Source organism: Anthonomus grandis, chromosome 3 (genome assembly GCF_022605725.1).
Source record: "Anthonomus grandis grandis chromosome 3, icAntGran1.3, whole genome shotgun sequence".
Lineage (NCBI taxonomy): Eukaryota > Metazoa > Arthropoda > Insecta > Coleoptera > Curculionidae > Anthonomus > Anthonomus grandis.
In genome coordinates this window covers 28491148-28518306 of record NC_065548.1, presented here as the reverse complement: position 1 = coordinate 28518306, position 27159 = coordinate 28491148, and the positions used below count along the sequence as shown (strand labels likewise).

Sequence of the window (27159 nt, the reverse complement as noted above, 5' to 3'; positions counted from 1 at the left end):
CCCTGAACAAAAAAGCGTTTATTTGACTATGAGTGTGTGGACGAGGCCCCTAAAAATCCAGTTGATCAGTTTAAAATTAATTTTTATTTTGTTATATTAGATACTACATTATTAAAATTGGAAGAAAGATTCGAGCAAATGAAGCAACATGATACGTTGTTTAATTTTCTTAACAACCTACATAGCTTTCTCCAAACAGAAAAATCAATTAGGTTTGCAAAATGTGAAGCTCTTGAGAAAATTTTATATGATCCATCAAAAAATGAAAAAGATATTTTAGCTCAAGATTTATCTGATGAAATTGAGAGTGTTGCACCCTATATTTCCCCTGAAATAAATGCCTTAAATGTTCTTACCTACATATTTGTAAATAACCTCATCTATGTTTTTCCCAATTTAGTAATTTCCATTAGAATTTTCTTAACATTACCTGTCACAGTAGCTAGTGGAGAAAGATATAATATAATATAATATAGCTTTTCTAAACTCAAAATAATAAAAAATTATTTACGATCCACAATGGGTCAAGAGAGGCTTTCTGACTTATCAATAATTAGTATTGAAAAAGAAATTGCAGAAAATATAGATGTGTCTAACATTGTTAAAACATTTGCATTAAAAAAGGCGAGAAAAGCAAACTTTGTATAATCATTGGATATGTTAGCTACCTGCCCCTTTATGTATACATATACATATTATAAAGTGAATGTTGCGTATGTAAATAATATGTATGTAAAGTCCAGTTCAGAGATCTATTAGAATCTTTGATGTGTCGCAGATGCCGCACTAACTTGTCCGTTCACCTATGTCATATTTATTGTTGCATGATATATATGTTCAAATGGCAAAATTTTATATTGCCTATCTATGAAATCATTTTAAATATACGTAAAACCCCATGTTTTATACTATTTTTTATTTTTCTTTCGAAAATGTCAATTTATAGAAAGAAAATAATATCACAAGAAAATAATATCAAAAAATTGACCACGGACTAAAATCCAAGCATCTTACAAAATATTTTAAACACTTCCAGCACTTACAGACATGTCACCTCTTTTTAGCCAGTCTATTAAACAAAGATAAAACACCTGCATTCTGGCGATTCCTACTTTAGGCTGTGCAAGTAATTGTGTATCTCTCTCTATCCCACTGATTTTAAGAATTACGGGGCCGTACCCAAATAAATTTTTGGGCAGTTTTTGTATTACTTTCGGTCTATCGCCTTTAAAATAGTTGTTGGATGGGTCTATCACCTTTAATAGTTGGGAGGGGAGCCATGTGAGAATGTGAGGTTATTATTTGATGTGTTTTGCCGGTTATGCTTTTTACACGTTTATGAAAGTAAATAATTTAGAATTTGGCCTGTATTCGTCTAAATTTTTTGCAGTTTACTGTGAGGAAGTGTGTTTTTTTATTTGTGTGTGTGGATTTGTTTTGGTATTATACCGAAAGACCTTAAAATGTTTCGACCCTGGGAACATAGGCAGGAAAATTTGGCGAATGAAGAGGAAAGTGTTTATGGGGGCTTATGGAGACCGTGGGTGTACAAGAAAGACAATAACATTTGTGATAAAAACAATAAAAGTGATCTGAATAGTGATTTAGACTTACATAGTTCTGATAGTTCATTTTCTAGTATTAAGGAAGCAAAAAAAAGCAAGGGAATGGAAATCAAGCAGTTTTAAAACGTAATTGTTTAAGTACAGACGCCAAACAAATTTATCTAAATATCCATAACAATCTAAGGAATGATCCTCAGTTCACAAATGATTGTAGTGCTTTGCAAAAAACAGCGTTTTTAACAGGAGTTCCCTATAGTACAATATGCCTGTAAAAAAAAGGATTAAAGACAGAATAAAAAGGAAAGATGCAGGACAATCAAAGGGACTTGACACGGATATTGCCAAATTGCTAAGGAAAGGTGTGTATTCTAAATACAAAAACAATGAGGTTCTGACCATAGAGACATCTTATTGGCAAGGGACAAACATTTCTCAGTCTCAACTTTGCGGAGATACCTGATAAAACTTGGATTTAAGCTTAAGGTGGTTAACAAAAGAGCTGCTGTAATGGAATTCAGGTGGTGTATAGAATATTTGAGGAAAATTAAAAAAATTTGAAATTTGGGAGGAAGAAAGATCCATATATTATTTAGCCGAAACATGATATGATACAATTATGATTGATGTATGGTTTCCATTCTCTGGGAAAAAAGTCCCTTTTTTGCTATAGTAAGAAAACCATATTTTTATTAATAAAACAAGTTTAAAATTTTGTTTTTTACAGCTTACTGCCTCTGTTTGTCCTTCAGTGACACAATAAAGACTGCTTCTTCCACCATTCTCTGGAAAATCTCTTTTTTGATATGGTAAGAAAAACACTGTTTTTAATAAGAAAACAAGTCTAAAATTTTGTGTTTTTACAGCTTACTGCCTCTGTTGTCCTTCAGTGACACAATAAAGACTGCTTCTTCCACCATTCTCTGGGAAAAACCCTTTTTTTGGTGTGGTAAGAAAAACACTGTTTTTAATAAGAAAACAAGTCTAAAATTTTGTTTTTTCCAGCTTACTACCCCTGTTGTCCTTCAGCGACACAATGAAGACTGCTTCTTCCTCCATTCTCTGGAAAAAAGTCCCTTTTTTGCCATAGTAAGAAAATTCTATTTTTATTAATTAAACAAGCTTACAGTTTTATTTTTTTCAGCTTACTGCCCCTGTTTGTCCTTCAGCGCCACAATAAAGTATATATAATGTAATGCTTTAATATCCATATGCTGATGTGCGAGATGAAGTTGAAATCCATGGCGGCAACAGAGAAACTGTTTCCTTCCTTAATGGAAGAAACTGCTAAAAAACAATGGCAAAAAAACATAATCTAAAAAATTGTATTAACTTTTTGGGCCAGATTCAAAAGAGTGGGTAAATTTATAAAAGTATTTAGTATCCTCACTGTAGTTTTAGGATCCAGTATACTTAAAATGTAGTGTCTTATATAAGATTTTTAGTTTTTAGTATAAGCATTTATTTTTGTTAATTTTTATCTAATCTCTCCTAATATGCATAATAACTAAATATGAGGCAAACAAATTAATAAATACTACATTCAGGATGTAAAGTCTGTTTTTTTTTATAAGTAAAACTTGTGTCTTTTAAACGCATAAAGTATAGACAGCTAGATGATTTTTAATGTAAAAGTTTATTTTAAAAAATATACTTCCAATTTTCTGACTACATAATTACTTTTTATCAAAAGAAGTTGGTACTAAATATAGAGATGGGGGGTTTTCATGAGTATATTATTATAATAATATATCATAATATGTATTAATTAAAAAAAAACTATAATAAAGGACATTGAATATGGCAGCCACAATCCCCATTAATAATCACCACCATGTAAAAATAAATCTCTATTCCCAAAAAAGGAAATATATAAAATTTGAAGACAAACCAAAACATTTTACACTTTTGTGTCATTAAATAAATGCCTTAATCCACAGAAAAAATTGGCATAAGTAATTCGTATCACCTATTCTCTCATCAAACTCAAAAATGCTTTATTGTCAATATAAACATAGAAGTTGTAGACAAAGCCAATAGACTATACATTAAAGGAATAAAAACGAGAAACTAATTTAAAATAAAATAAAATTATATAAAACTATTAAAAATACTTAAATGCTAATCATTAAAAAATTCACCTAAACTATAGTACGCTTTACTAGCAAGAAATATTTTCGTCCTTGTACGTAGGCTTTTTTCAGTCTTAAGTTGTCTTATTTCTAGTAGAAGTTTATTAAACAGCTTTCTACCTCCATATATGAAAGACCTACGGACAAGTTCAAAATGAGGAATGGGTAAGCCTTAACAAATAATTTTGTCGCGTATTATAGTGGCTTCCTAAGTGGAGTTCCTGTTTATATTTTCTAAAAACTAAGCAAACTGTTTCCAAAATAAAGATACAAACAGGGTTAAAATATTATGACTTACAAAAAGCGGGCGACATGAGTTACGAGGCTTGACCCCACATAGATATCCAATGGCCCTTTTCTGGAGTACAAACACTGAACTAAAAAGTGAATTTGAACATGAACCTCAAAAGCAAATTCCATATCGAAGGTGCCACTCGATAATCGCGAAGTATGCAGATCTGGCGATGGAGAAATTAAGACTGGTGGCAATAACCCTTAGGGCGTAGCAGCCTGATGAGACTTTTCTACATACATTTACAATATGGTCTTCAAATTTAAGGAACTTGTCTATGGAAAGACCCAAAAACTTACTGAACGGTGGCATGGTGATGGCTTCATTATTTAAACATATATCATTTGTATTACATTTAAAATTAAGGATATTTGTTTTTGAAACATTAAATGTCAAAAAATTTGCATCACACCAGTCTTTTACTTTTAACAAATCTGCACGTATATTGGCCTCTATTTGAGAAACATCAGAGTCGTGCCAGAGGATGGTGGTATCATGGGCAAACAATGTAAATTTGCCAGTTACCTGCAGTTGTGGCAGATCGTTCACATAAATGAGAAAAAGTAAAGGACCAAGTACTGATCCTTGTGGAACACCCACGTTTATATTAAGTTCCTTAGAGATACCACCATAAAATTTGACAGCCTGGACACGATTTGATAAGTAGGAACGAAACCACTCAAGGGCAGTTCCTCTGAAACCATAGAGCTCCAGTTTCATCAGCAGCACTCTGTGACTCACGCAGTCAAATGCCTTGGACAACTCACAGAATACCGCTGCTGCAACTTCACCAACATTCAGTCGGTTCTACAGGTGTTCTAGAAAGCTAAAGATAGCATCATTTGTGCTCACAGACTCACGAAAGCCAAACTGTTAAAGACTCAATAGGCCAAACCTATTTAAAAATGAAACCATCCTCACCTTAACGAGCCGTTCCACTATCTTGGCTAAAGTATGTAATAACGCTATAGGACTAAAGTTAGAAGGACAGTCGCGATCACCACCCTTGTAAAGAGGAACAATCATTGCTCTTTTTAAGCACTCTGGGAAAACCCCAGACATAAATGAAAAGTTAATTGACTCAGTCAAGATTTGCAAAGCAACAAGAGGTAAAACAGAAAATATTTTAAGAGAAAGCCCATCCCAGCCTGATGAACTCTTATTCTTAATATTAACCATTAACTGTTTAAGCTCTTTTACACTTGTGGGGGCAAAAAAGAAAGATTCGGCTACTACCACATTGCTGAGATAGCTCCTGGGATCTATTTTTTGTGAGAGATTGGCTGCAAGGTTACCAGCAATATCACAGTAGAAGGAATTGAGGACATTGGAATCTAAGGTACTTGGAATAACCAAGACATTATTTTTGCCCCTAAGCTCATTTAAAATCTTCCAAGTCTCTTTTGCTCTATTGGAGAAATTATTTATTCTGCTTTGAAAATAGGTCCACTTAGCCATTCTGATTGAGTTTCTGTAAATCTTGCGGTATCTGTTATAATAATTTAAAAATGTTGCATTGTTCATAGCGTATTTTCTAATGTAAAAAAGGGAGCGCATATTTTTCCCAGATACTCGTAAACCCTTAGTATACCAAGGTTTTCTATTTCGTTTCTTAATATTGACAACAGGAAAAGCAGTGTTAAAATTGTTTAATACTGTTTGATGAAAGCTATGCAGTGGGTTAACAGTAGTCAATAGTCAATACATTATTCTAACTTGACATATTGCAAAGCAAAGAGACTTGATTTGTTATAAGGGACTGATGGCGCTAAAAACTAAACTTATGAAATTAAAATTTTTGGTTAAACTCGTATTTAACGTACTTAAATATTATATTTAAATTAAATATTATCTTGCTATCAACTATCCTGAATTTCTAACTTAATAAAACTAAACCCAAAAATCCCGAATAATAAAGTTTTAAATACAAATAAATTTTAAGGCCGGACCTGTGCAACTTTTCACGCTTGAGTGGCTGTGACTAAGATCAGGCGTTTAACAAAATAGTATGTGGGTGCATGTAGTCAAATTTTACGAATCAAATGTATAAATTCTTTAAAAAATGCTTAAAACATTTATTTATTTAATGAAATGATTAAATATCGCTTAGAATATTACTTTATGACTCTTTCCACATAAAATTTTGCGATTTAAACATGCATGTCATGTGACAATACAAGCAACACTGGCACACGAACTATTTGCGGTACATCAAAGATTCTAATAGATCTCTGAACTGAACTATATGTATTTAATTACAACTTAAATGTATGTATATTAATTAAATGTTTGTATTTAATTACAACTTATTTGTAAGTACATTACATAACAAATAAATTGTAAATAAAATTATGATTTAATATAAAATAAAATGTTAAATTATTTGAAGTTATTTATTTACAAATGTTTATCAAAGGCCGGATTCGGTGGGGTAAAGGAGGGGCGGCAAAATTTTTTGCCGGCAGATACCCTAGGAACGGCCCTGACTATCTTTCAGTCGTATTATTTTGTGCCTGTCAAGATAATTGACGAATGTTTATGATATTATAAAGTGTTTTTTGTTACTCCTACAAAAGTATTTGGCATAATTCCATGAGAGATTGTAAGATTTGTTGGTTTGATTGTAAGAAATCAAAATGCCCATAGTTCCATGGCAATGCTAATTCTAGCCTTTCAGTCTTCTAAGTAAATTATTAAATTAATATCTATATGAAAATCTTTCAATTCCAAAAAACTACTTTCTTAGCTAAACCTCCTTTAGCAGCCGTGACTACTACGTACTCTTTCTCCTTAATATTACGGATAAATTTTTAATTCTTATAATTGTCGTAGTTTAATGATAATAGTTTATTTGTTATGCACCAATTTTTTATGCAACCCTTTATCAAAACACGGGACTTAAAAATGTTTTTTAACTTCAGAAATTAGTTTTTTGGAAATGGATAAAGATATGAGCTTTATCATGTATGATTATAAAGTACTTATTAACGCTTTGCAAATAAGGTATCACACGCCCCACTTCTCAATTAGATTTTTTTTAGTCAAGATATGCCCACTTTAACATTTACAACTACTTACTGAAAGTTTGTTGTAGAAAGAAACTTCTCGTTATACCTTATCTTTTTTATAGGACTACAAATATGTATAGTTAGATATTTGAAATAATAAAGTATAGTAGAATATCTGAAGATATAGTATATATATATATATATATATATATAGAAATAATGTGTTACCAGAAAATTTAAGAAGTCCTAATAATATAAATGATTTTTTTGTGCAATGTTTAAAAAATAACAGCACTCCATTGTATTATATCCATATATATATATATAATATTATACTATATATATTGAATTGTTTATATATTTTATTTATTTATTGTTTCACCAAACAATTACAATATTTATATAACATAGCATAGTATTTTCTTGGTTGTACAATGGGCTGTATAGAATTGCACTTTGTTGCTTTCACACAAGAGTAGATAAAACTGTTTTAGCCTTAACCTAAATAAAAGTATTGTTTACTTAAAAAATCTTGCTTTTAACCGCTTCTTCCACTGGATAACTAAGATATAAATATACATTAATATATATTAATACATCTATACAGAAGTTGGGAGGAAATGTTTTCAAAACCATGAGCAGGCAGGTACTACATGTTCCACTTATCACATACCAGAGACCTTAACAATAAAAAATTGGAATTAAAAAAAAAATTACAGATATCTTGATGTCGTGGGGCTAGAGGGAGAAAATAAGTTATTAGATAAATCTAAAACGACCGCTATAATAATACTAAAACCGGTATAACAAAATATACTGTGTAATTCAAGTTTTTATATTTAGGTCATAGATAAGTCTGATACAAGAATTTTGCACTTTTTGTACTCTGTATTTATCAAAACTATTAAGGCATGAGTGGTATACACTATCAGAATGGTTGAACTAGCTTAGTACCAAAGATTCACACAAAATTTGGCGAATACAGAGTGGTAGAAAGTTTGTGTAACCGTAAATAAGTTTTAGATTCAAGTAGGCTAATCGAAGTTTTGATGTAATATGATCTGTTAATCTTAGATTAGAATCCATGACTAGACCTAAATACTTCAGAGGAATCAGAGGTAGGTAAGGCTATATCATTTAGGAAAATGTTTAAATTTTCCTTCCAGAGAGACACTTAGTTATCGTTGCCAAAATATAAAACAAATGATTTATTGGGATTGAGTTTAAGCACATTATCATTGAAGGTGTTTAAAATATTTGACAGCAAGCTACCTTGCGGCACAGCATTAGTAATCAGACTTGATTCCGAGTATTGATTATTATATACTACTTTCTATATTCTATTAGTTAAAAACAATTTGATGAAACAAGCAGCATTTACATCAAATCCTATATAATGTAAGATTGAGATTAAAAATTTATGATTTAGCATATCAAACGCCTTACTGAAATAGAGAAAAACTAGCGAGAGCAGTTATTTTATTTTCATCCATGGCTTTAATTGGATTCATGGCTTTATTTGGCTTTGGATATCATCTGCTATGTGCGCTAAAGCTGTTTCAAGTACTTTTGAAAGTGTAGGTAGTATGCATACACAACGTAGATGACAGAGCTCGGAAGGATTTTTAATTTTGGAAGAGGGATAGCATGTGCCTGTTTCCACGCAACCGATAATATGCATTCATTTATAATATGTGTAATAAAAGAAAGATATTAGAGCGATATTTCATCTTCGCTTGATAACAAAAAAATAAAGAGAGAATTGTTTATATTTTATATAATGTTATTTTTTAAAGATTGCACAAAAAATCATTTATATTGATTATTTTTTGATTTTATGAGCTGTAATCTACGTAGCTGCTGCCATTTCTCTTTATACGATGATTTTGGAAATTTTGTACGTAAGTATACTTTCTTCTTCATTCTAATTGTAGCCATAGTGAAATTTCTTAATTGTTTATATGATTTATAGTGTTTTGAAAGTTTCGTTTGCTTAAAGGTTTTTACTGCTTTATTCTTCTTTGCATAAGTTTAATATTTTCTCCAATCCACGGAGCATAATTATTGTTTTGTGTAAATTAAAAAGTTCAAGTATAGTAAAATTAAAGTACTCTATTTTCTCATCAATATTGCGTATATAAAATATTTGTTCCAAGCCACAGCTACGTAAATTGAATTCGAATTGCTCCAGATTGATATTTTTAATAGATCTATATGTTTCTCAGAATTATTTTTGACGTTTCCAATTTTAAATTTTTAACAAATTAAAAAGTGGTCTGCTATTCCCGCATCGACTACCCCTAAATTTATTATGCTTTCTATATTCGTAAATTTTATTTAAATACATTCTCACTTTTATAATTTTTGTTAAATTTTAGATTAAATTTTAAATAGTTTTGATAAAAGAGCACATTTAAGTTTCAATTCATTTTACTTGGGTCCCAAGAGACTCAACAGATACTTCGAAAGCAATTTCGGGAAGTCTCCGAGTAGAATCTCAAAGCAAAAATTCAAAACTTTAAACATTAGTGGATAGAATATATTTATTGTTAATGATTTAAAGAGCTCTAAAAAGATCATGTCTTGAGCTTCTTCTCAAAATATAAAAATGATTGATCTGAATGAACTTGATCCTAAAAAATGAAATAAATTTTATTCCTGTTTGGGACAGTCATTTAGTTATAAAAAGTAATATAAATTCAATATAAAAATTAAAATTCAATTTTTTCTCAAATATTTTTTATGCTAAGGCTCCATTTTAATAGAACTAGAAGTCAAATTGTTCACATGATTTAGAGGTAATATAAATATCGGTAAAGTATTTCCAACCACCTCATTAGAGAATGCTTAATATAGTCCTTGACAATCTCAGTGGGATTCGCAAGGATCTACGAAACAATAGTGTGGGCGATGTATAAGGCCAGCCCTTTTTTAAATCATGTCTAAAGAATAGACTATTAGATCAAAAAGTAAAAAAAAAATGATTGAAATAGAAAAAAGATACTAGAGATTTAGAACTGAGCACTACATCCCATGTTAAAAATAATGCCTGAACTATACGTCACTAAATTAAGCCTGATTTCGTAGTATCAGTAAAAAAATGAATTATTATTGTATCGCAATTCTATTTATAATACGCAAATATATTATTACATTAGATGACCTAATACGGTGCTTATATATAACATATTAATCATAATTTTATTTATTTTTTAAATATTATTTGACAAAATATCTAAATCTAAAGACCAAGAAGAGGATTCTTTATAAGAACAGATCATCTAAATGTTATTTTTTAACCATTTTTTAACCAAGCTGGTAATAATAAAGAACTCTAAGTTATAATATTATCAGAATAGTCATATTTATGGCTGCATCGCAATTTTAATCAACTTTATCCACAAATTAAAATAATTTTTAAAACATTTAAGATTACATATAACATACAATAAATGAACGAGGACGTACGGTATTTCATAAGCATGGAAGGTACTAACGTCCTCCTGCATTTAGTGTAAGTTATATGTAATTTTAAATGTTTTTAAAATTATGTTAATTTTTGACAATGTTTTTCCTACTACATGGAACTCCTGTGCGTAACTGATCACTGATGATGGCTCATACGCCGAAAGCGCTCTGCTAAACTAATAATAAATAATTTGCTCTGAATATATCTTGTCTGATTATTCCGTACTAGAATTATTCACTATTAGAGTAGAAAACTTCGCACCAATAAATCTGATATCACACAGCTTTAACTATTTACTTGATCAGGTAAATGCAACGCAAAACTATCCCAGTTTTTAAATTGAAAGAAGTCGTCTATTTTCTCAAAGAGGCCTAGATTTTAAAATCTAAACTACCCAAAGTCTCGGTCTCAAAAAAATTTTTTTTTTTCAAAAAGTTGGTTACATATGTTTCGATCCTAAGATCATGGTTTCAGGTCATATTAAACGCACATATTTTTTTAAAAATGTTTTTTTTAATTTACCATTCTTCCAAAACAAGTTTCTTGAACTAAACACTATGAACTCTAATAATCGTTGACCACAAATACCTTTGTGGGCAAAAGATTGCAGAAGGTAATAAGATAGTTTTTATATATAAAGCGTAGGTATTTTTTGTTAAAGCTGATGTTGATGAATTAATCTTAAATATACCTGTGTCAATGTTTTTTTATTAGTGCTTTAATCTTTAGAGCTTACTTATTAGATGCATTTTAGTGAATTAAAATCCGTCGTCAGGTTTTTTAAATAAAAGAATAAAAGAAAGAATTCAATTCCTACTAAAAAGAAAATTCGTAAGTTAAACATATTTTTTATTTCTTATTAATTAAAAACCGGGTTTCTTAGAACTTTGAAAATTGAAACAGATATTTACATACTTTATATCGTTAAACCGTTAAATCTCATATGATTACGCCTGGTATATTATCCGGTATATTATACAGAGCGTTAAATAAAAATTCGATAAGAATTTAAGATCTCTAATTTAAGAATCAAAATTTCAAATAGTACTGCAATTTTTTTTGTCTGATTTAGTGTACCTAGTTTACAAAGACGCTGGTGAAAAAATGATGAGTTTGGAAAGTTGGTCTATAAAAAATATTGCGGATAGAGATCTGGCCATAAATAATTTGCAAAGCTGTATAAAATATATATTAGCTGCTTATAAGGCAACAATAATTTGGTTAAGAGATTCAACGCATAACAAATTGGATTTAGCAAATTGTTTAATCAAAACAGATCAATATAAGATAGAGTACAAAAAGTTTAATTTTTGGTTGCTTTATTTAAAGTAATTGTTGTATATATGTACAGGCCGTTCGTATTTTTCCATCACATACCACGCAAGTATTAGGTCAATTCTAATAGCATTGACTATACACACAAATTTTTTAAATAATAATTATGGTTTTAATTTGAATGAAATTAGCCTGCCCATTAAATTGAAATCGGGGCCCTATGTTTACCACTGCATTTATAAGCAGTTTAAATAGTAAAATATTAATAGCCATTATACCTACCTTAGTAACAACATCGTCATATCCAGATAACTCTGGATACCTGGGAGCTCTATGTCTTCTTTTGTCATTTGAGCTTCGTCTATCGCCACTACCACTACTACTACCACTTGAGCTTTTTTTTTTGTCTGTTGACAGATCCACCAGTGAACATCATCTTGAAATCGAATCTTGGATGGTTGTTTGGAGCACTTTGCTTTCTGATCCATTTACATGACCCACCATAACCAAGCAAGGAATTTCATCAATTCACCAACATAAGCTAAAAAATAAACATTATATAATTATTATATACATAATATATTTTAGTTGTGGTACGATGTCGAATTTTCACTTTTGATTCTAAATTATAATGCGATACTTTCAACAAGTTATTCAATAATACATAATGCCAAATTTATGTTACAGGAATCTAACTGCGGGGTACTTAGTGTTAAGTTTTCAAACGTGCCAAAATGAAAAATATGTTTAACATTGATTGATGTGCTATTTATTATAGTTAAGAAAATAATATTTGGGTAAGTAGTTATAGCCGGTTTAATCATAACTTTATGGATGATGAAATAAATCCAAGGTTTTATATATCAAAATCTTATAACCCTTTGATTTTGTCATGACAGTTTTGTTATTCAGTTTAACTTAAGTTTTATATAGCGTAAGCAAAGTTTGTGTACTGATTGAATCATTTTTATTTGAAAGTAAAAGTCTTTAACAAAAAAATAGTAAAGTTCTGCATATAAATATATTGTGTGATGTAAAAAATGCATCAACTACAAAAAATGTTTTTTTTTAATTTACGTATCCATTTGTGAGAATTATTGTGTATTTTCACACTGTTTAAATGAATACTGTCTATGGTTTGCATGTATTTGTATCGCGTGCTTTTAATAAGATGATCTAGGGAATCTTAAGGTTTCTTATCCAAAGCGTGGAGGTTCCTGGATGATCGGCAGGTATTTTTACCCTTATCGACTTGCTCGATAAAGGAAAAATCGGGAAAACTTCTAAACAATGGAAGAATATTGATATTTGTGTCTTCAAGCAACTATAATATAGAGACTAAAGTATAGAAATAAGCGTCATTTTGATTAATTGTACCATTATACAGCAACATATGAATATAGGTCTCGCAAGCCGGTCTCGGAAAAACGCTCGGGCATGTCAATTAAGATTGTAAGTTGCGCATTTTTTACAATAATTTTTTTATACAGGGTGTACCATTTAGGCGGAGCTAATACCAACTTTCTTATTTTAAATAGGACACCCTATATGTTATTATATTTTGGATTCTGCACAAAATTCGAAACATTGTGATGTATCACATGACATACCTTTATTCACCTGTTTTTAAGTTTTCATTTTTTATTTTAAAAATGTTTTAAATTCAAAAAATAAATACATACAGTCAAAAGTTTTTTTTCGTAATGTATTTTATGAATATTCTATAAAAATGTGGTATTTTTATAATTTTGACATTGCTACAAGACGTGCCTTTACTGTCGATAATCGATAAAGGTACTTACGATAATCAGATTTAAGTTTCTTTTAATTTTTTTACGAAATGAGCTATTTAAGTGAAAAGCACAAGATTGAAATCTTAATGATGATTGGGTACGGAGAAATGAACTTTTGCATTTATTCAGACAGAAGAATCCTGATTTACCACCCATAACTCAAAGTACTATAAGCAAGATTGAAAAACAGTTTCAGGAAAATAGTCATGTAAGAACAATAACTAGTTCTCGTCGATCTGCGCTTAATGAAGACACCAAAATTAATGTGTTATTAGCCATTAAAGAAAATCCTTATATTCCCACTAGGCAGGTAGCGCGCGAATTGGAAGTTAGCCAGTCTTCAGTAGCAAGGGTTCTTGAAGCTGAAAAATTTCATCCCTATAAACTAATAATTCTCCAGGAACTCAATAAGGAGGATGCAGATAGAAGAATTGAATTATGTGAACAATTTATGGAATTAATGCAGAATAATAATCTTATTACAGAAAACATTCTCTTTTCTGATGAGTCATCATTTATTCTGAACGGAGAAGTAAATCGTCAAAATTGCCGTTATTGGGCACAAGAAAATCCATGTTGGATGAGGCAACGCGACACTTAACACCCAGAAAAAGTAAATGTTTGCGCAGGAATTCTATGTCAGCAAGGCCCAATTTTCTTTGAAGCAAATTTAAATGGAGCAAGGTACTTACAGTTTTTACAAGAAGATCTAATTCCAAATCTAGCTGTTCTATTCCCTGATCCAATAAAAGCTGGTATGCCGAATAGAAACATCTGGTTTCAGCGATGGTGCGCCTCATCATTTTGCAAGACCTGTTCGAAACTATCTGGATACTATTTTTCCGGGCAGATGGATTGGCAGGAGATGACCTTTTGAATGGCCACCAAGATCGCCCGATTTGACTCCGCTGGATTTTTTCCTATGGGGATATTTGAAATCCAGGTGTATGTGACCAAGTCGGCAAATATTAAGGAGTTGAAAACTAGAATAAGGCGAGAGTGTCGACACATTTCTCCAGAATGCATAAGAAACGTTCAAAATGAATTTGTAATTTGTAGTACGTTTAGGACATTGCCAAATAGTAATTAAAGTAATTAAAAATTAGTATTAAAGAAAAAAATTTAAAAGAACCCGTATTTCATAAACCTAAATTTTATGAAATACGTTGCCTTTAACGCCCTGTATCTTAAAAACAATTGAATTAAAATATAGCATCAAAATGTTTGGAAGAAATTTGTTATAGTAAAAAATGCGCTAAAGACTTCAAACAACAATCTCAATTGACGTGTCCGAGCATTTTTCCAAACACGCCTCCATTTATTTATTATCGAATTTATTTTTTCAGTGTTTAAAGGTCCATATTTACACCTTAGTTTTAGCTCTATAACTTTAATCCCTGAGTGGAGATTCTTTCATCCTTATTTTTTCAAACAAGAGTATATTGTGATACATCTCTTGAAAGGGCAACAAATTCTCTTTAAAATGGCCTACAATAATATTGCAACATTAATTAGTAAAGTTGTTACGTAAATTTTTTAGGCTAGGTGACATACATTTTTAATCTAAGACGTCCCCAAAACAAGAAATCAAGGGAAAACAGTTCTGGTGATCTATCGGGCTATTCGATAGCACGTTTTTCCGAATTTACCTACCAGAAAAGGTTTGATTCAGAAATTGATGCAACATTTCAGGCAAAGTATATATTTATATATTTAATAATTATTTAATATTATTAATATTTAATAATAATGAAGATTTTCTTTATGGAAACGATGGTCGTTTTCTATAAATTCGATCAGCGCTGGATTGATGGTATTCTCATTAGTATCTTTACTTAAATATCCGGTTAAGATAAACGCTCCAATTATGTGATAATATGCTAGATGTGTGTGAGCGCTACGATCATTTGATTCGTGTTAGATCAGTACTATTAGGAAAAAATCAGTATTTACATGTATCTCATTCCATTACTCTGGCTCATTGATTACTTCTCTCGCTCATTGATAAAATAAAAAATCAATAATTTCCACTCTCTCTGCAATAGAATAAACCATTTTTATCAAATCAAAAGAAAATTAAACCATAGAAATAAGGAACTCTTAATATTAACTACTTTATTGAAGATTACGAACTTTAACGAATTGGCGACTGATAAATATTTTGTTACGAGTCCAGTTTAATGTTGGAGTCCGACGATTTTTTAAAATTTTCACATTCAAAGCTGTAAACCTTACCAAAGTATTTTGAATAGAACATCATGTATTATAATTAAATCAAAATTATAATAAATCTATCTGTATTCATCTATTAAATTACCAGGTAGCGAAAGTTAATATTTAAAATAAATATGTCCCGCGAAATTAAGAAATATGTGCATCTCTGCGAAAAGCAAACTTTTTATATTTATATAAACGTTGAATTTATGATTAATATATATAAACTTGTTTATTAAAAGATGTATATATACATTTATCCCAAAAAAGTTCAGTAAGGCAGCAGGAAAAACCGATAAATTTGTCTGGTTGATTCTATAAAACCTTAATAAACGATAAAGGGAAAAAACAGATCAGAGTGGTGAATATGAAATTATCAGAGGTAGAATTAAATTATAAACTTAAGTCATATATGCTGATCCTCAATGTTTTTGAATTTTCTTTAGATCTGGTGTACCCCTCATACGATGTGGCAAAATGATGGTAAACTGTCTGATGCAATTAGTAATACAAATTAGCTTAAGCCTCGCTTGTCTGGAAAACCTTGTTAGGTAGATTTTTATTAGGTTGGTTACACGGTCCAAAAATTTATATTTTGTATAAATGGTGCATGGATTTTTTGTAAAGCCAATTGGACACATATTTTATTTATCTGTAAGGTATAAAGTTTAAAGTTCTTAAAGGCAGCAGATATTGCCTCTATTTTTAAAATTGAGGGTAATGTAACAAGATGTAGGTATGTTTGGGGACTATGCTCTGAAGCCAAAAAGCAGATGGGTCATGGGTCGGCAAACTACCATCTTTGTTTCTTCTGCGCATCAACTTACGGAGTATTCCGACAAACCTATTCTGTTATCATTTAAATTTCCGTGCTAATTTTCCTTCTTTAAAATTAAAAATAGAATTATGACTCGTAGCGTCGCTTTAAAGGTAGTAACCTGGTCATATTAAATTTGTTTAATTTTCCCGCATAAGCATTTGAAGCTGTAAATCATCAAGCAGAGCTTGACTTTTTTAGTTAATTTCTCTTTTATTTTAATTTTGATTGTCACGCTATAAGAATTACAAACAGCCGTTTTAAACTTAGGAAATATATAAACAATAAAAATATATTTAAAATAAGTCGTATCATGACCCTCAGCCCCTTTTAACATTTTAGGGTTGACAGTAAGCCCCGCGTTATTCCTTTGATAGTACAAATTAACGCATGCAAGCTGTTTACATTTTTGAATAGAAACATCTTCAAAAGTTGACAAGCTGTCACATTGCGGAAAATAATAGCAGACCTTTTAAACTTAAGAAATAGAATTAGAATATAAAGACCTTTAAAATAAGGTGCTACCCCAGCCCTATTCCCATTTAAGATTTTGGGATTGATACCCACCTCCGCGTAGAGGATGATGTTGGAGCGTTGAAAATTACAAATTTGTTGATCGCCCTCGATTCAAAAATTGATGTAAAAGAGGTTTTTTTTAATTTTATAAAATACATTAAAAAACTTGGTAGCAAGTTTTTATTGGCTTACCCTGTATACTGGCTATGTAATCCTAATTAAACAACCTAAATATTAGTTTTTTGTCTTTTATCTTAGTTCATTTTCAGATACTTATATTGCAACTTCTACAATTTTCATAGGGAAGTGATTTTGGGTCTTTATTATTTTTTTGTTATTTGTTATTATACTAAACACTTTAACATTATTTAATATTGATGCCAGAAAAAGCCGGAAATTAGGGATTTGCACGTTCTGTTGAAAAGTTTTTTTTATTTGTAAGAATGATATTTTTTAAGACTTAAAATAACAAATACGTTGCCATTTTTATATTATGTAAAAGTGGTAAAATTCATATTAATGCGAATATTTTTACAAGATAGATTTTTACTCTTAATCTATGCTGTCAAGTTTCAAGAATTTCCAAGAACTTAGTTTTTTCTTACAGAATATCACACATATAACAGATATTATAGGTGCCAAGATACCAAAAGATATATAAGGTTGCTGATACATTAATTAAGACTATAGTAACAATGAAGTAAAGTTTTTACTACACTTGCGATTTTAATTCTTTTCTAGGTAGATTTGTTTCAAATTTGTTTGTTTAAGTTTGTTTGTTAGAAAAATTTAAAATTGTGAATGGTCAAGATAATAGGCACAATGGACAAACTTATAAAAATAAATGCCCTGTACCGTAAGACCTTCTGATCATTGATATTTATAGTACTCAGAACCAAAATCATGTCTTAAGCATGACGATTCTTTATAACAGAAAAAAAGTAGGATTGCATATAGAAAGAAGAAGAGTAGGTTTTGTTTGAGAGGTATAAAATTAGTGAAGCTCTGCAAGCGATTTTTCCTGACTGGTACAGTCAAATTCTATCAATAAGGTGCAGCGGAAGGTTATAGCATGGTACAGCATCAAATACTTATTTACTCTAAAATTCGCAATAAAGGATAAGGTTTTATTATGAATTACAACAGATTGTTTATTATATTATTTTAATTGAAAATGAGATACTGGGAAATGTATACTGAATAGTTCGAGATTATTAACAAACTGTTTTGCCTTTCACATTTATCCTTGAATAAATAGTGTGACATAAAAAACAATTATTTTAGTGACTTTAATCAGTTCATAAGTGTCCTTGCACTGCAATACTTCTTTGCTAACCTTTAAGCAATCTAATATTAAGTGCTTCATACTGGGATCAACAATGTAAAATGCCTTCTGCAGGTCAATTGAAAGTGGTTTGTTTATTAATTTTTTTATATATAAATAATTTATTAAATTGAATTGAATAAATTTTAATAATTTTAATTTAAATAAATGTTTTTAATGTATATAAAAAAGAATGTGTATAGTGTAAGTGAGACAAGATATGTCTGTATATGAGCACTAGGTATGTTTAATAATTATCGTACTAGTGTGCTTTTAATTCCTATTTTCTAGATTTATATATTATTTATAAAGAGCAAAACAAAAAGAAAAATTAAGTTTTTTAAAAATACTCACACCTTACTTCTGTTACAATAAACGCTTACCATATTTTTGACAATGATGGATTTCGACAAGTATTACGATAATGCATCCAAAAAAATTATTGGCTTGCTAACCCGACCGGAGTTTTCCTAGTAATTTTTAATCATTTTTTAGAAATATGGATTTTGGGCAGCTAGCAAAATACATATAGATCCCAAATGACTTTCACTTTGAAAGTGCGTTTTAAGTAGGTCTGTCTCAAAATGAGGATTATAGACGTCTAAAAAAATTATATTTTAACTATTTTTACCATTAGATTTAAAACGAGGAGTGGTACAAACACATTTTGAAGATAATTTATAGAAACGTTGATGCAAAAATCGTATTATGCCGCAGGTTTCAATACTTTTCCCGCCTGAGTAACATTACTTTTAAAATAATTAGATGCGACGTAATAAGTTAATAATAACATTTAGGGTTATAGGGGGCGATCTTCCGTTTTGGCCAGGATAGGTTTCCTGTTGATAAATACGATCTGGTTTCAATAATGTGATCCATTTTTATTCCAGCAATATAAGAATGAAAATACACCTTATTAGTCAGATATTACCACATAAATGTACTGAAAATTTTTTTTAACTTGGCCTTATTTAAGGAACCAAAAAAAAATCGCTTAAAACAATTGCTATAATAAGGAGCGGGAAACAAAATAATATAATAGATAACTAACTAGTTAACTAGTTTTCACTTACCTCTTCACCCCCCGCCAGTCGACTTTGAACCTTATACGGTAACCCCCTTATTGCGATATCCTATGTGAAAGGTCCTAAAAATGCCTTTTAATAGTACTCTACAAAGCAATCTTCAATATCGCAGTTCTTTTGTTTATTAAATACAATATTAATTATTTAAATTAAAATTATATTTTTCATTATCATTTTAATAAGTGTTTAAAACACGATTGTTAATTTTTAAACTCCTAAACATTTTACGCCTGTACTATATTGTTTATTCGTACCTGAAAAGAAATAGAAATTGTTTTTAGCCATTTTGTCTTGTTTCTCAGATATTGTCATTGTAATTTTTTATTTATGATATAATAGAACTTCGAAAAGTAAGACTTTTTTATAAAAAAGAGATTATTTATAAAAAATAAAAAAGTAACTGATCTATTATAAATCAACCTAGCAATAATATTTGAATAAAATTGGAAAAGTTGCGTTACCACTTATCCCACAGAAGTGTCTAAGACCGTCAGTTTAATATCTCTCCGAAATAATCCAAAAAGGTGACACAAATTTTGTAAAATAAAAGTTGTTATAATATCCTTCTAAATTTTACATCTGAACAATACATTAACAATATAATACGGTCCATACCTTTCATAAATTTAAACAAAATAAATAAAAAACTAAATTTGTTATTAGCATAATATTGGTTACAGCAATATCGTTCAACAATAATGTTAAAACTGTTTTGAATTCCTTCCCGGATTTCTTGAATAATATTGTATTAATATAGAACTAATATTGGATATTACGAAAGCGTCGAACGGACATGGCACAAAAGTAACAATATTTGTCTGTCTGTCTGGTTAGATTTTGACCTTGCTTGGTAAGGACTCTAGTGTGTCTGTTTTGCTTGAAATTTAATCGCGAGAGAATTATCTTCCATCCAGTATTCTCTTGGTGAAGGGTTTGTGTGGTGCCTGCTCTGCTCGTTATTAAATTGTCACATAATGTATTACTGAAAACGCATCGTTATTAAAATCAGGATCAAAATAATAAAATGATACTTAGCACATTGATTGTAGTTGGTACGGGGTAATGATGTGGTATCCGGGGTGAGACCAGTCAGTATATGGGGTTGAGTCTAAGAACTCTGACTATTTTTGATCTACACTATTAATCTGCCATTATGTAACTTGCTCGCTGTACTTTATTTAGCGATGAAATAACTATGACCATTTATTATATTGTCATAAAAATTAATTCAGTCGACTTCAAATTTTTGTAAGAAAAAATATTTATATAATAGGTAGTATCTTTCTAAATCTGACTTCCAAGTAAGGCATTTACAATATAAAACAGTGAAAATGTCCGCTTGCTTATTCACTTTGTGCACTCGTTCTTACCAATTGGTCCAATATGTGATTTTACAACAAAGGGGTAACATGTTGTAATAATTTAAAAAAAAATATTATCACCATAAATTTGGTTACAGCATCATCGTTCAACAATAATGTTAAAACTGTTTTGAATTCTTTGCCGGTTTTCTTAAATAACATTATGTAAATATAGAACCAATATATTATGGATATTATGAAAGCGTTGAGCGGACACGGCACAAAAGTTAAAATATTTGTTTGTCTGCCTGGTTAGATTTTGACCTTCCTTAGCGAGGACTCTAGTGTATCTATTTTGTCGGACTAGAAGTTAAGTCGCATGGGACTCCCTGACCAGTATTTTCTTGATGATAGCAAAGTCTAAAGATTTCAACAGTTCTAGTCAACAAAGTCTAGAGGGTTCAAAGTATATAGACTTTGACGTTTTGAGGTTTGTGTGGTTCCTGCTCTGCTTAATGTAAAATTTCGCTTTTGCATGTATTTTAGCGATCGAGGCAAGAACTGTGTCACATAATCTGTTATTCAAAAAGCATCCTAGCTATATTCAGTATCAAGGTAATTAAATTGGCTGATGACTATGCTATCCGGCGTGAGAGAAATCAGTAATGAGGTATATTACTACTGGGTCTCGATTTTTACTATTTTTAATTTCCAATATTGACCTGCCGTTAAGTGACTCGCATGCTTGTATTTAATTTGCCGATTACAATACAAAATAGTAATACAATGTGAATTATTCTACACCTTGTACTAAAAACACTACACTTTGTGGGTGGCCAGAAGCTTTGTACCACTTTTCATGGTTTACCATTATATTTTTATTTAAATAATATGTTTTGCTTCTTTTATGGCTTCTTTTGATATTGTAAGTCCTTACTGTTTTATATTATGTTAATCAGGACAAATAGATCATTTTTGCAATAAAAAATTATCATTTTTTTTGGTTGCAATTATCATTATTTTGCAAAAATGGCAGGTCTCTGTTTTTCATTCATATCATTACTTTATCCCTGTTTTACCATCAGTTTTCTTACCAGTGCTACCTGAACAATTTGGTGTTGTCTCTTAACCTGGATTCATATTTTTTTAGTGGTGGTTCTCTTTGGCACTCCCATTGCAAGTTCCGGTCTAATAAAGGAATTATCAGATCATTTCCAGCAAATTCATCCTATTTTATTTTCTCATATGCTGCCATGTCCCGGTATCCACACAAGCTTTACATTGTCGTGGTTTTCCAGCTTCATTAATTCCAAGTAGTTCCATACCACTTCGGAGCAACCTTGGGGCTAGCAATTACTTTCAAGCCTGCATAGTTAACAGATATTATTAAGATCTACTTATTATTGTTTTTAGCAAGCTTGAAGGCTCTGCTATTTTTTTTTCTTGCATATTCGAGTATTGCAAAGATTTCCATCTGGGAGACCAATGCAAGATTACTTAAAGGATGGAATCTCGGAACGGTCGATTGTTTTATCCAAATGTTAATTCCAGCTTAATTTAGAGTTCGGAGTTATCCGTTTCTCTACCTTGCCCTGTTAGAGGTCTGAGGAACTAATTAAGCTAATATGAAGGCTGTCTCTTAATACAGTAATATATTATACTAATAATATCAGGATGGCTTCTTTATAATGTAACATTTTGTTGTTATTAACGTATGTTTAATGACAAATTATTTAATTGTATTTTCTACAGTTAGAACTTGGTAATTTCAAGCAAATGTTGTTTATAAATATAAGTTGTCTTTTATTGTTTGAATGTTTTTGCATATACATAATGTATATGTAATATGTATAAAACTGGTTTTTTCCATCTCGCCATCTTAGTTTGTCTTTGTTTCGCACCTTTTATAATTTCTATTATTTATATTATTATTATATGAAGTATAACCATTTAAGTCTTCATAATGTTTAAGAGTTGTAATGACAAAAGACACGTGTGCCTCACTACTGAAATATGAAAACAATCATACGAACTTAGGTCCGAAAAAGGTTCATTTCCAAGATACAGAATGGTAAATTTATGAAGTAATACTTTTTTTATTTTCATTACCAACTTTAAAACCCTTCTGCTTATTTTAACAAAAGTTTCGTGGTTTATTATAATCATTTATTTATTTTAAATTGTTCAATCTTCAGAAGTCATTCAATTATTTCATATTGATAACCTAATACATCTTAGTGAAAATGAACTGGTTTGTCATCATATTAAAATTGGATTTGCCGCCGGGTGTTTAGTGGACTTATTTTAAGAAATATCGAAAAATACTACATAAAAACTATAATTTATCATTTTGAATTGAAAGAGGTAATACAAATGAATTTCTGAGGCGAGATTGCTCTTGCCGTGTCACTGATAAATCGGATGTTCTGACTAAACTATTATGGATTAGTCGCAGGTCTAAGATTAAGGCTTTTGGCAGAAAAAAAAACGTCTTAGATAGTTGGAATCAACGACTTGAATTTTTTTAAATGATAGTGAAGTAGCTTCTGTCCAGTTTCAACTACGAGTCTGTCCAATTCCCATAGCGTTGGCTGTTGTTTTGGTTGGGATATTTATAACTCAAGAGTTACAGTTTATCTTCGAGCAACTTTTAAAGTACCAGTTTATCAGCCAGTTCAGCCTTCTTGGGAAATGTTCGACTATAAATGTGTTCCTCGCCATATATAAAACCAAGGTTGGAAAATAGGTGTAATCTAATGTTAAAAAACTTTCACAAAAAACAAATTACATTGTTATGGAATTAATCTTGATATTGCATAAATAAGTTAAATTCCGGTATTTCCAATTATTTTCTTTCTTACGTTTCATATTTCTTTTCTTCTAAGAAGTACTTTATCTATGTTTTTCAAAGCATTTGTTTAATATGCCTTTTTAAAAATAAACATACTGCGATTTATTTTTGAAACATTACTTAAAAGTTACTTTATCAATTCTTTTTTATTTTTTAGAGCTTTTCACTTCAAGTCATTGATTTTAAAAAGGACAATGGTCCCTCCGGGAAGTGCATTTCATTTCAGTCATCTTATATATACAATATACAATTTGTTTATATAAATCTTTATAGGTTGTTGCATTACACATTCACTCATTAAATATTTATTCTATTGACTCTTGTTTATCTTAATGAACACCAACCTTACTAATATTTGTCAAAAAAAAATATCACTTACTATTTCTTCATAATATAAATAAATGTACGTTGAGTTACACTATTAATAAGTGCGTCTATCCCAATATGACTCACTTTACTAAAAACTGAATGACTTTATAATAGTGTCCACAACAATAAAATACCAGAGTAAACTCAGACACACCGAACGTATAAACTAAAAACTAAAAATATATGCAGCCCATCCAGACTCTGGCTTAAATCCACAAAAGAAAATTCGATTAAAGCACCTCAAAATCAATGTACTTTAATATTTTTTTCACACAATTTTTCGCGATTCCTTGGAAATACTTGAAACTTGTAAAAAGATGGATATTTACTGTATCCAGAAACCTCATTCGCGAAAGCTTCGCTATGTGTTTATGTGTCGGATTGGGTCTGGTATTTATTTTTAGAATTTTTAGTTGATCGCAAAACGTTTTCAAACATATAAAGCGAAGCTCTCGAAGCCATTAGTGTCATCCCAAGGAACAGCCGTCCTATTTATTTATTTATTTCTTTGTGCAACCCGTTGTTTATTTACCTCGCCGTGTCTACTTTTGCACTGTTTTTGTTCTTAATAAATCTTTATCGCGCGATTTTTAACTACCTTAGAAATATATGATATACTGCATAGGCTGTCCCACAATAATAGAGCGTATACAGAGCTGTTAATAATGCCATAAAGAAATTCTTAAATTACTATATACAGACCAAAAAACGGATAGAAATTACAAATAGGAGCCAAAAAAAAAGAGGAAGTTGAAAATGAAAAACTTTACAAGTAGGTTTAAAATATAACTTATAAAATATATCGGTAAAATAATTTTTCAACCAAATAATAACATAATAATACGGAGAAATAGCACTGCTATGCACCACCTACACCTACCCACAATTAGCTACTACAATTAGCTACTTAGCTACTAGTAATAAAATAAACTACTTTGTCGTCTTCAGGGAATCAAGTAAGAAAGACCGACATTAGAGCAATATAGGGTAGAGCAATAATAGTAGGGTGGAGGACACAGTTAGGTGGATAAGAAAGGAAAGGCGATATTGGCGGAACCGCGTAAATAGCATGAACCCTAAGAGACTGGCTTAACTTGTCAAAGGCAGAGAACCACAAAGCCGTTGACTGTAAGATCACCACCCAATGGAGAATGATCAAGAATATCCCAAGATCAATTGGACTGAGACAGTCATCGCAATAAGTAAACCTTTTAGACTGTTTAAGGAAAAATTAAAAAAAAAAACAAATCCTAATATTTAAATAAATAAATAAATAAAATAAATTAAAAACTTTTTTACTTCATAAATTAACGACTTTTAACTTAACTAATTTACTTAAACCTGCCTCATACCATAAATGATAAAAAATCCAAGAGATAAATTGTCAAAATACAAAAATAAATGCTCTTAAAAAAATTATGCTAAGCCCATCAATCTGGTTTTAGAAAAGACTTTGCGATTTACTGAAATCATTAATATTAGTCAAGTCTGACGAGCCGAACTCAATCGGTATAGCTAAATGGCGTTTTATCCTCTGCTTTCCTGTAATGTGCTGGAAGACTCTATTTCTGCTAGACCCGTACATACCTCTCAGTTATGTGTCAAGCTTAAATTTACATTTTTTTTTTAACTTAGTTACCATCACGACAGGAACTTTCACCTGAAGATATCTTGAAGGGTAACGAAAAGATATTAATAGTGATCTTGATCTACATGCAAAATCTTCAAAAAATCGTTGCCTAAATTTAAATCCAAGTAAATATAATGTTCTTCTTTTGGGTAATGTTGATTAAAGAGATGCTACGAAATACATGCAAATATTATTATAAATGTAGTGGTATGTCCATATATCTGGGAATACTACAGAATGTTATGTTAAGATTTTGAGAGCATGTTGATCAATGCATCAAAAAAGTGGCTCTGGGACAAAGGGTACTCACTGGTGGTGAGATGTGCAGATTAAATGGTTAAATATGGCTAAAAAGAGGTTACTACTTAGTCTTATCACTTGTAGTAAAATTGTTTTCAAAAATGAAATTCTCTGATTATCATTTCTGAAAAATTAAATTGAGATGTGTACAGGGTGTCCAAATTTGGACACTTTTGTAGGTTATCTCGTTTGCTATAGAAGATAGAGCCTTGTGGTTTTCACATTACTGTGCTACTTTTTATGAAGCGAAATATTTTTTTTTTTCAAGTACTTTATTGTCGAAAATTTGGTACATGTACACGAATTTTATTGACAAAGCTTCAGAAAATAAATACAATCAAATCAGATTTTACAAAACAAATATAAAAAATTTATACAACATATAAAATGCCTAAAAAAAAAATGCAAGAGAAAATGTTACAAACAAAATCTTTATAAAATAAAATACATGCATGTAGACAAAGGTAGCAGAGACACATAAAGGTATGTTCAAAATTAAAATTAACAGATTAAAAGCTTAGCATCTACTACACAACATCCTCAGCCTTAAAAAAGTCTTCAATCGAATAAAAGGCTTTTAGAAGCAAATATGACTTCAGTTTACAACGAAACTGGCGCAAAGACTGAACACTTCTTAATTGCACGCTAATGTGATTATATATCATTAAACCGCGATATATAAATGAATCTTTGATAGATGAAAATGAGGAATAGGAAGGGGAATATTATTAATCTGTCTGGTAGGATAACTGTGATGTCGGATTGGAAAACTGTTCTTATTTTTGAATATTAAACATGCAGTTTCCAAAATAAATAATGATGGTAGGGTCAAAATACGGCTCTCTTTGAAAAGATTACGACAATGCATTCTAGAATGGGCCCTAAATAAACTTCTAACAGCCCTCTTTTGCAGCACAAAAACAGACTGAAACAGATAATTTGAACATGCACCCCAAAATGGAAGAGCATACCTTAAATGCGACTCGAACAAAGCAAAGTACACATCACGAGCAACATCTCTCCCCAGTTGATGAACGGTTGCCCTAACAGAGAAGCAGCCAGAAGCAAGTTTTTTATTTAACTTTATTATATGGTCAGAAAACTTTAAATCTTTATCAATGACTAAACCAAGAAATGCAGAATTGTCTACCATGTCCAACGCGTTCTCACCAAAATCAAGACTCTCAGCTTGAAAATTGAAACCAATAATGTGGGACTTTG

At 30.5% G+C, this 27159-nt stretch overlaps 1 long non-coding RNA gene across 2 annotated transcripts; it reads right to left on the bottom strand.

Annotated features, from left to right (window-relative positions):
- Positions 1–1978: 1978 nt before the first annotated feature.
- On the bottom strand, positions 1979–24497 carry LOC126733700 (uncharacterized). 2 transcript variants are annotated; one of them, XR_007659830.1, is made up of 5 exons: positions 24019–24497; positions 19476–19549; positions 12021–12279; positions 2690–2849; positions 1979–2638 (listed from the first exon to the last, which is right to left on the bottom strand). It is a non-coding gene; the product is annotated as an uncharacterized LOC126733700 (long non-coding RNA). The 2 variants fall into 2 exon arrangements; XR_007659831.1 differs by having other exon boundaries at positions 1979–2624.
- Positions 24498–27159: the final 2662 nt, after the last annotated feature.